We start from the raw sequence: 12,002 nt of genomic DNA, 5'->3' as shown, positions 1-12,002 counted from the left end.
AGTAGTTGTGGCGCACGGGCTTAGTTGCTCCGCAGCATGTGGGATCTCCCTGGAACAAGGATCAAACCCGTGTCCCCTGCATTGGCAGGTGGATTCTTAACCACTGCACCATCAGGGAAGTCCCTATTTTGTTCTTTTTTATGGCTGAGTAATATTACATTGTGTGTGTGTGTATGTATATATATACATATATATACCACATCTTCTTTATCCATTCCTCTGTTGATGGACATTTACATTGCTTCTATGTCCTGGCTATTGTTAATAGTGCTGCAATGAACGTTGGGGTCCTGTATCTTTTCAAATTATGGTTTTCTCTGGGTATACGTCAAGGAGTGGGATTGCTGCTTCGCTTCTTCTTTCTTTGACCAAAATATCCATTCCTCCAAGTAAATTCAAGTTTAATCTTAAGGAAAGCATGCTATTTAAACCATCCTTTAAATTTTTATGTTTCAAAATAGTCAAAGCAGCCAATAGCCCAAATAAAGCCTTTGTTGGAATTAGAAAAGGCACTTCTCATGATGTTTTGCTTCCATCTGTCAGAAAATTGTCTTACTATATCAATTTTGTTGAGGCAGCACACTTTTTTGCCATATGTCTGAAAGGCATCACAATAAACATACAGATTTGTGATGTTTGCAGTGTGACTCATGCCCTCCACCCCAACCCCTCACCCGCAGCAGCCCTGCTGATACAGCCTCCCTTTCTTGTCCTTTGACCCTCCCAGGAAGTGGCAAAAGGAGACTGGTCAAGGAGGAATCAGGAGACTACTAAGTTAACTGTGTGACTCTGGGTGCATTTCATACCTTTCCAGGTCTTTTTCCTCATCTTTAAATTTGATATAATAGTGCTTATCTTGCAGAGAAGTTTACGATTAAATGAGATAGATTATGCAAACCCAGTATATGGTGGGCTCAACGTGAAGGTTAGGTGACCACCTTGGATGAAAATCATCAAAATATACAAACTTCCAGTTATAAGATAAATAAGTATTAGGGATGTAATGTACAACATGATGAATATAATAACACTGCTCTATATTATATATGAAAGTTGTTAAGAGAGTCAGTCCTAAGAGTTCTCACCACCAGGAAAAAAATTTTTTTCTTTTTCTTTTATTTTGTATCTATATGAGATGATGGATGTTCAGTAAACTTTCTGTGATAATCACTTCATGATGTATGTAAGTCAAGTCATTACGCTATACACCATAAACTTATACAGTGCTGTATGTCAATTATATGTCAATAAAACTGGAAGAAAAAAGAAAAAACGTCAGGTGAATCTAAATGTTTAAGAATGTCTGATTAGTAAAATTTCAGGCTACGTGGAGAACATATTTAGTGTTACATTGCTCAGTCTATGTCCCTTTTGAGATCAGCCCCAGAAGTCGGAGAGAAAAAGGGAAGGGTTGAGCTACAAAAGGAAATGTTTGCCTTTCCTCAAGATTCTCTTTCTCTGCCTCCCTTCCTCCTCTTCTTTTCTACTGCAAGAATGATTGGTCCTCCCAAGCTTAAACCTCTCTACTTCCCTTTACTGCATTCAGTGTTATGTCTGGACCATCCTTTTCAGTTTTGTTCCACTTTGAGAGGGGCAGTTTTCCCTGAGAGAAGAGAATTGTCTTGCCCTAAATGCAAAATTCTGAAGTCCATCCTGGGGGTATGCCCCAACCAGAAAGTTTCGAGTCCTAACTGTCTGGATTACTCTCAGTGAATAATCAAATAGCGACTGAAATTTCTGCTCAGACTAAGTTCACATTTACCTTATCCCCAATTGACCCCCAAAATGTCTGCTTTGCCTTCAATACATATAAGTATAGTTATTTATGTCACTTGCTCACTACTCATATGTCTAAATTACTATGTAGTTAAATTAATTAAAAACAATTAATCTTGTTTCTTTCTTGAAACATTGAACCCTGTTCAAGTATTTTCAGGGCTTCATAGTTTTTTGGGTTTTTTAAAAATTTGTTTATTTTATTTATGTATTTTTGGCTGCATTGGGTCTTCATTGCTGTGCGCGGACTTTCTCTAGTTGTGGCAAGCACGGGCTACTCTTCGTTGCGGTTCACGGGCTTCTCGTTGCGGTGGCTTCTCTTGTTGCGGAGCACGGGCTCTAGGCTCGCCGGCTCAGTAGTTGTGGTTCGCCGTCTCTAGAGCGCAGGCTCAGTAGTTGTGGCGCCGGGCTTAGCTGCTCCACGGCATGTGGGATCTTCCCGGACCAGGGCTCAAACCCGTGACCCCTGCATTGGCAGGCGGATTCTTAACCACTGCGCCACCAGAGAAGCCCCCATAGTTTGTTTTTTATATAGCACAAGCTCACAACTTTGCAATAATGCAGGAAACATTATTCCTAAAATTGCTATTGGGGTTAATGCAGTAATACTTTTTTCCTTTTCTAGTAGGGAAAAAAACATATTTGCAGAAAGAAAAGAATGAAAAGAAAAAAAAGAGGGGAAATTATTAGAGGGCCTATGAGATTATGGGGAAAGCAATCAAATGTGAAGCAAAAAATAAAAATGATATATTTTCCCATGTAGAGTTCAGTTAGTTCACATTGCAGTAAAATTAAATGAAATGTGCAACAAAATCTAAACAAGCATTCTTTTTTAATCAGTATACTGAGAATTACTGTGTAAAAGTCATATCTGATCTGCAAACAGACTACAGAATTTCATTTAAAATGAAGAAGACAATTTATTCATTCTTTGCATGACAAGGAGCAGAATATTTCGAAACCATGTAAAGGAAAATCTACTTTGTTTATATATAGTTTATTTTATTTAAAATATAAATGAACTAAAATAATGGTATATTAGTGTCGTTTTTATGTAATTGATATGATAGGAAATCATGTATCATACATAAATCTAGATTCAGAAAAAAAATTCAGGTGATTTATAATTATATACTAAGCTCTGAGGCTGAAGATACACTTATTCAAATGTCTGAAAACCCCAAAAAACTTGCCTTATAAAATCTGCAGGGGCTTCCCTGGTGGCGCAGTGGTTAAGAATCTGCATGCCAAGGCAGGGGACACGGGTTCGAGCCCTGGTCCGGGAAGATCCCACATGCCACAGAGCAACTAAGCCCGTGTGCCACAACTACTGAGTCCTCGTTCCACAACTACTGAAGCCCACGCACCTAGAGCCCGTGCTCCACGACAAGAGAAGCCACCGCAACGAGAAGCCTGTGCACCACAACAAAGAGCAGCCCCCGCTTGCCTTAAGAAAGCCCGCGCGCAGCAACGAAGACTCAACGCAGCCATAAATAAATAAATAAATAAATTTATATTAAAAAATACTTAAAGGTTTTTAAAAAATAAAATAAAATCTGCAAAAGGGTAAATACACTCATGACTCTCCTGTGTTTATAAATGTGTTATTTCTTGTCCCCAAAACATTTAAAATAAAAATTTAAATACCACGGTTTTATCCTCATCATAACAACGTACTTCTATTATTGAAAAAAAGAGATAAATCATGGGCTACTTTAATATCATTGGAAGAAACTTAGAATCTATGGTACATATTTATAATTATTATTTTTTATGTCTGTGGTATTGTCTTCAAATAATTTAGAGATTCCTGTAATGCCTTGTGCTCAGGGTTTTTATGAGTTGGGATCACAAATTAGAGAACACAGAGGCATTTGAAATCTTCCCAGTCAGAGCTGGTGTAACAATAGCATCAGATCATCTTTCACCTACACTACTGTTCCTTATATCTTTGTGCCTCAGTTTCCCCATCTATAAAATGGAGACAATAGAATGATACACACCTCATAAGAGTGTTCTGAGGATTAAATGCATTAATAGCTGCAAAGCGCTTGGACAAGTCCTGGCACAAAAAAAGGATTCATAAACATTGGCTGCCATCTTTGTCATCAATCTCGTTGCTTCTGTTCTTGCCCCACTAAAGTCCATTCTCTACACAGCAGCCAGAGTGATTGTTTAAAGGTATAACCTAACTTATATATCCCTGCATTCAATACATATTAATTTATCAGTGCATCTGTTTAAAAAATATGTCCGTAAATTCTTTGATACTCCTCTCTTCAAGAAGTGAATCCTAGGGCTTCCCTGGTGGTGCAGTAGTTAAGAATCCGCCTGCCAATGCAGGGGACATGGGTTCGAGCCCTGGTCCGGGAAGATCCCACATGCCACAGAGCAACTAAGCCCATGCGCCACAACTACTGAGCCTGCGCTCTAGAGTCCACGAGCCACAACTACTGAGCCCATGCACCACAACTACTGAAGCCCACGCGCTCTAGGGCCTGCATGCTGCAGCTACCAAAGCCCGTGTGCCTAGAGCCCATGCTCTGAAACAAGAGAAGCCCCCACACCCCGCAACTAGAGAAAGCCCACGTGCAACAAAGAAGACCCAGCACAGCCAAAAAAAAAAATAGAATGAAGCAGAAATAATGGTGTGCAACTTTGGACACTAGGTCACAGAAAGATACTGTGGCTTTCACCTGCTATGTTGAGAGCAGCCCTTTAGAGAAACCAAGGAACTGAGGCCCCTAGCCAACAAACATATGAAAGAGTTTAGAAGGCAGACTTTCCAGCCTCAGTCAAGCCTTCAGATAACTTTAGCCCCTAAAAGATCCTGAGCCACAACCACAGAGTTTAGCCCCTCCTGAATTCCTGATCCACAGAAACTGTGAGATAATAAATGTTTGCTCTTTTAAGCCACTGAGTTTTAGGGTAATATGTTCCATGGTAATAGATAACTAATAAAATTACCCACTATGTCCTAGACAATTTTCTAGGCACTGGGTATGAAGCAGTGATGCACAGAACAGACAAACGCTGTGTCCATGTGTGGCATTTACATTGTAGTGGAGCTGACAGAATATAAACAAGAAATAAATAATGTCAGGTAGCAATAAATGCTCTGAAGAAAAATAAAGCAAAAGAAAGACATAGAGAGAGCCTGGAGACTGGAGTGGAGACATGATGGTAGGGGTTGGGGGAAGCATTTTTAAACAGGACGTCCAAGGAGATGGCTTTAAGCAGAGACCCAAATAATAATATGAAGGAGGGAGCCACATCATTATGTGGAGGAATAGTGGTTTTGATTTTTGTTTTTTTCTTCTAGATTGATCAAATAAGAAATGTAAAGACCCAAAGGCAAGAAAGAGCTTGACATATTTCAGGAAGAGCCAGGCCAGTGTGGCCAGGGAGAAGAGATCAAGGAAAGAGTGGTGTGAGGTAAGATTTGTGGGTAGTCAGACAGACCATGGAGCTTCGTTTCCCAAAAGCTTCCTAAGCCAACCAATGAAATGAGAATGACACGAATGCTCCTTCCCAAGGGCCACAGACCTACCCCTCTGACCTCATCCCCTCCCAGATACCCCTCAATCACTGCATTCTGGTCACACTGGCTTTCCGCTAGCATTGAACACCCTCTAAAAATATCATGTTCATTTGCTTACATACATGTTTATTTTGTCTCCTCTCACTGGAATGTAAGCTCCACCAGAACAGTAGATTCTCATAAAACCTTGTCAGATGAATGAAAGGAATATATTCCTTTAAGACAATGCAACAACATTACAGCCTGACATACTCTAATACGAGGGCTTGCAGTAAGTCACCTCTCCGTAGAAGAGCAAATCAACTCCCACAGGATGGTGGGCAAGCCCTGAGCCATAGATAACTGGAACTATGAGTTAGACATCCACAGGCTTATGGGATTCCAAAAGTTATGTATTTGACTCCAGTAGATACATTTCTCCCCTCTTAGTCCAAAATAAAGATAGTAATGCATGTATCCATCAAATTATGATTGCAGAATTCTTTTTCATAAAAGGATATGTAATTTACTACAGTTTAACATATCAGCATAATATATTAAAAGTTATTAAACTTTCAGACAGAGCAAAATTCAAATCCTGTCATTTGTTTCCTATGTGACTTTGGGCAAGCTACTTAATCTGTTTAAGCCTCAATTTCTTCATCTGTAACTAAGGAGATAATAAAGCCTACCTCTTAGAATTGTTGTAAGAATTCAGTTAGATGCCAAGAAGTAAAAAAGTGCTCAACAAAAACAAAAAACCCATATTGATGAGGGGTATGTCAAAGAGACACAGGAGCCAACTGAAAGAGCTCTCAATGGGCAATCTGGAAGATTTTAAGCAACAAAATATATAAAATCGTATTGGACTATACGAGAGTATAAAATAAATATCTGTGAGTCTATGCTGATGTAAATAAATGATTAAATAAATAAACTGTGGGAGAGAAGAGACAACTCCCATGCAGAAGAATCAAAAAATGTATGTAGATATTCCATCATCAAGAAGATGGACCATAACTTCCCACTCCTTAAGTGTGGGCTGCACATAGTAACTTCCTTTCAAGAGGACAGTATCCAAAGGTGTGAGGGTGGGGATGAGTAACTTTATAGTGGAGAAACCTAACAAACACTATCTCACCCAAGTGAACAAGGTCAACATCAACAATGATAAATTGCATGGAAACTGTGTATCCTTGATATAATATGATGAAAATGGCACTTTATCTCCGTGGTTTTCTTCCCCAAAATCCATAACACCAGTCTAATCATGAGAAAAACATCAGACAAGTTCCAGTGGAGGTGCAGCCCACAAAATAATTGACAAAACTTTCAAGGTCATCAAGAACAAGGAAAGTCTGAGAAACTATCGTAGCCAAGAAAAGCCAAAGAAGACATAATAAATAAGTGTACTATGGTACCCTGGATGGGACCTTGGGACAGAAAAGGCATTAAAAGTTAAAGGAATCTGAATAAGCCATGGACTTTAGTTAATATATTAATACTGATTCATTAATCGTAGCAAATGTACCATACCAGTGTAAAATATTAATAATAAGAGAAACTGGGTATGAAATATATGAGAACTTTCTGTACTATGTTTTCAATTTTCTTAAATCTAAAGCTGTTCTAAAAAACAAAGTCTATTCTTAAAAATTCAGTCAGAAAAAGTATGTAGAAAATTTATATGAAGTCTTCAGCACAGAACCTACTAGTCATTGTAGATACTGTGGTTCATCTAATCTTAGCCATGGTTGATAGTAAAAAACAATCATTATTATTTTATGGGCCAGCAAGAAAGAAAAATTGCTGTCAATTAAACTATGACACAATGCCTTAAGAATGGTCCTGCGAGATGTATGAATTGGTCATGCCAGCCTCCCATTACTCTGAAGTATATTTCATCAACTTTCAGTAATTTGGCATGTTCTCCAGCTCTCACTTGCATGGCTTGGTTTATGATAGGCAATCTTTTTGCATACATCTTCATAATAAATTGAAACATATCTTCATTATTTATGAGTAGCTTACTTTCTTCCATCTCATAAAGAATTTGTTCCTTTGCAAAAAAAAAAAAATGGAAGTACAGTTATTTCCTGAATGACAAATATTTACCAAATATCAAATTTATGCCCTGCTGCTCTGTGTCTGTGCCTTTCTGTCAATAAATTTTTGTTTCAATGAAAAATACTAGTGCCATCTTTTCCCATTTTAAGCAGCAATTAAACTCAACACCTATAGCACCAACAATGCACGTAACTGAATTAAAGTGATGGCAGTTTGAACAATTATAACTAAACTCACAAAAACAACTCGGCAAAGACAACCAGGTCACAAATGCTGCCTAGTGGATAGTAATTCTAAAACATCATGGATTATAAAATATAAGCAGCATCCTGATTTCAGAAATGTTAAAATGTGGAAAAGAAATGTGTGTCTTAGAGAGTTTGGATAACTAACTGTGTTACAGCCATACAATGGAAACATTGCAGCATTAAAAAAGAAAAAAATCTACTTTTATTTACAGAGAAAGATATCTAAGATACATTGTGTTTAAATGTTGTTACATATGATTTATTTCTGTAAAATAAAAAATAATATATTAACATTTATATGTATTCAAATATATATGTATTTTACATAAATGTAATTGTTAATAGTAATTATTACTGAGAAGTGGGATTATAGTGCACTTTAACTTTCTGTTTTGTTTGGGTTTATAAAAATAAACATATTTTACTCACATAATCAGTAAAACATATAAACAATCAGGAAATGAAGAACCTTATGGTAAATCTTTGTATAAAGTTAATGATTATCCACTGGTAAAATGTCTTCATTTAAAAAATATTTTTAGCAAAAAAATTAATTGTACCAGAAACAGTACGAGGTGCTTTCCCATACATTCTCTTAACTAAGAGAAAAACAAAAAGCTGACTATTTATCACAGAAATTATAAGGGAAATTCCAATATAGAATAGAATTTTGGGCTAGATCGATAGTCTAATTTTTTAGTACAATTATAACATAAATGATGACTATTAGCAACTATTAAGTATCTAAAAGACTGAACTAATATGTAACTAATTTTAAAACACCATTTTAGGAAATAACATGCTCCCATGAAAAATATTCTTATTAATAAAGCCTAACTCAAGGATTTAAAGAATCGAAAATTGCTACCACTTTTCCAGTTAGGGGAAATAGGTTAATCAATAACTAAAAGAGAGGAAGTGTGCTTAGTAGAACCAGGTATGTTCACTTTAGTTCAGTCTCTCTGTCGCAATATTTAAAGAATGAATTGACTTTCATACTGATTCTCTAAAATCCTGTATCAGATTAACTGTATACACTCACACCACAGACACACGCAGGCATCTATATGTATGCACACACGTATAACATGATCATTCCTATTGTTACAACAACGATACTTATCTTGAGTTGATATAATTCCAAATTAGACGGGCACCCATCTAAGCAAATTAGGAAGTGTTGCTTTTCCTGTATTTGCAAAACAAACCCAACATTTTAAAAACACAGCCTAACACTGTTTTAAGTTTTGAAATGAGGAAACAGATGACAGGCTTAAGAGAACCCTAGACTAGATATTTATAAGATGTAAAGATTTCACAGTTGTTGTGCTTCTCTTAAAACAAGCCTTTCTAAAGGAGAATTATGACTAATTAAGTATGAGTAAATGAGCATATGCAGGAAACTTGATAAAAATCCAACAAATTAGGGAATAGTCCAGAAAATCTCTTGTGGGTTGTGTTCCATACAAGTAGATAAGCAACTTTATAAAGGTTCGTGTTCTTTAAAGAGTTCTCCAAAACTGGCATCATAGGAAGATGGCACCATTTAATACATGACAATTTTGTCATTCTTTTCTTGTCAAAATGAAAAAAATTCTGAAAAGTAAAGGAAATTAATTTGTAAACACTGGACATAGAAGGGTTTCATTTTTTTAAAAATCTTGAGTCAAAACTAAACTAACTCCTTAGATATTATTTAACTTGCTACACCGGAAGTTTGCTTTAAGATTTTGCAGACCACAACTGCTGTAATGCCAACAAAAGCATCTGTAGTTCAGTAGGGTTTAACTCTTATCAAATATTACAGAATAGTTCTCTCTGCTCCTGAAATACTGGGTTGTATTACAGCTTTGCATCTGTCTGTGGGAATTATGTTACAAAAGGCCCAACTTTACTTATGTTTCTATGTTTTCAAGTTCTTAATGTAACATGCTGTAAAGGCTGGCATTCAGGAAAGAGACAAATTACTGAAAATGACAAAATATCAAATAGAAAAGAAGTTTGCACAGGTAGTAGACAAATATTAAAAGTGTTATTTTATTTCATAGGGCCATCACTGTAAAAATTTTATATATCCTTTAGATAATAATTTACTGTACTATAAAGGAAAATATTTTAAATAAGGAAACTTCAACAAATAATCCTCACTGGAGATCTACACAATTCCCTCTTTCCCTTATACTGTGTACATTCATAGTAAGAAAATGAAAAGTCAATATAGAAGGATTTCAACCCACTTTTTTTTTTTTGGCCACGCCAGGCGGGTTGTGGAAACTTAGTTCCCTGACCAGGGATCAAACCCCACTCCAGCAGTGAAAGCACCAAGTCTTAACCACTGGACCGCCAGGGAATTCCCTCAACCCACTTTTAACATGAACTTTGAAAAATTAGGGAGTTATACATAGAAGGCTAGCTTCCTTTATATGAATATACAGCTCCTACAAATCATTAAGAAAAAGACCAACTTGGGACTTCCCTGGTGGTCCAGTGGGTAAGACTCTGTGCTCACAAAGCAGGGGGCCCGGGTTCGATCCCTGGTTAGGGAACTAGATCTCACATGCATACCACAACTAAGGAGCCCCCATGCTGCAACTAAGGAACCCACCTGCTGCAAGTAAGACCCAGTGCAACCAAATAAATAAATTAAAAAAAAAAAGAGTTTGTATGCCGCAACCAAGACGTCTGCATTCCACAACTAAAAGAGCCCACATACTGCAACAAAGATCCCCACGTGCCGCAACTAAGACCCCATGCAGACTAAATAAATAAATAAAATTAATTAATTAATTTAAAAAAAGAAAAAGAACAACTTGATACAAGAAAAAGAAAAAAAAAGAGAAAGGTATTTATGCTACAGATATACTCATACATTTGTGAAATAATGCATATATAAGTATATTCTTTGCACTGTTGTTTATAATACCAAAAGATTAGAAACAACCGAAATGTCCATCAATAGGAATCCAGTTAGATAAATTATGGCATATCCATACAATGGAATACTGTGCAGCTATTGAAATAAAAATGAAGCAGATTTCTAGGTACTAATCTGGAACAATCACCAAGCTATACTGTGAAAAAAGCAAGGTCTAGAACAATGTGAATAACATGTGCTTAATAGTGTGGAAGATAAAGATTTATGGGTATATGTATATATTCAAATATATAGAATATCTCTGAAAGAATAAACAAGAAACTAAAATTTTCTAAATGAAATTTTTTTCGTAGTTACTGTATAGGTACCAAGAAAGCTAGTAACTTAGGGTTTGGTTGTGTTGTTGTTTTTTGTATTTTGTTTTGGTTTGGGTTTTGTTTCGTATTCTCTCCAGGAAATTACCTGGGTAAGTAGGGGCCAGAAGAAGAGAGACTTACTTTTCATTGTATAGTCTTTTCCATTTTTTGAAGCAATTGCTAAGAAGGATATGCCTTTGATTTCACAAAAAATTGACAGCATTGATTTGAGGATTGAAGAGGAGACTGCCTGCTACAATTCCCACTCACATGAGAATCCTGCTAAGTTAAAGATGGGATGTGGCACCAACTGATGGCTTGGAGAGAACCAGGCAAGTCTTTAAGAAACTGGTCAATTTCCATTTCGCCTTGTGGAGCTCTCCTCTTTTATTTTTCAGTATATTTTATTTCCTGAAAAAGCTCCTATTCTCTACTCCACTCCAAGAAATGCATCCCTTTAATCTACAGTGTAAAAGAGGTGTTCTCCAAATTTTAAAATTGTAAAATCAATTTTATGTCAATATTTCATGCAGAATAAATTTAATTTTTGACATACATTTATTTTATAAGCTCATTTGCATTTATATTTACTTTTATCAAGTCAGTTAAAAGGAGCAATGAAGCCATTTTGATGAATGTGAAAAACAGAAATCAGAAGTTATATATAATCATTTGTCTTATATCTGCCTTTTCCTCCAATTAATTTTTATACTTTGTTTTGATTGTATAGTATCACAATATTCCTTATCACAGAAATATATGGTTACAGGGAGTAATAGGTTGTTTATGTTTTGTTTTTTTAAATAGTGTGCGTTGGAACTTTGAGTTGTTCTTTGATTAAACTCGTTCAGAAATGCAAAGATTTAGATAAGTTTGTTTCAAAATTGCATCCCTAATAACAATTTTTTATATTATAAAAGTCAGATAAATACTCAAAACTTACGTAATCCAATAATCATGGAATCTACCTATAATAAGATATTATCATGAGATGACAAATGACGCTTTGCATTACAAATTAATTTTTATCCAAAGAGGATGAAAAACCAGAACCAGAGTTGGAAAGCATGAAGCAAGTCATCTGAATCAAAGAATATCATGTTGGCTTATAAGCCACACATCTTGGCAAAGAAAAAAATGCAAATTTAACAAAATAGTAT

At 36.0% G+C, this 12,002-nt stretch overlaps 1 non-coding gene across 1 annotated transcript; it reads left to right on the top strand.

The window, feature by feature from the left end:
- The first annotated feature begins 10,084 nt into the window (after positions 1 to 10,084).
- On the top strand, positions 10,085 to 10,157 carry TRNAV-CAC (transfer RNA valine (anticodon CAC)). The gene has a single exon. It is a non-coding gene; the product is annotated as a tRNA-Val (tRNA).
- The last annotated feature ends 1,845 nt before the right edge of the window (positions 10,158 to 12,002 follow it).

This window comes from Eubalaena glacialis, chromosome 10, assembly GCF_028564815.1.
Source record: "Eubalaena glacialis isolate mEubGla1 chromosome 10, mEubGla1.1.hap2.+ XY, whole genome shotgun sequence".
Classification (NCBI taxonomy): domain Eukaryota; kingdom Metazoa; phylum Chordata; class Mammalia; order Artiodactyla; family Balaenidae; genus Eubalaena; species Eubalaena glacialis.
This window is presented reverse-complemented; position numbering and strand designations above follow the sequence as displayed.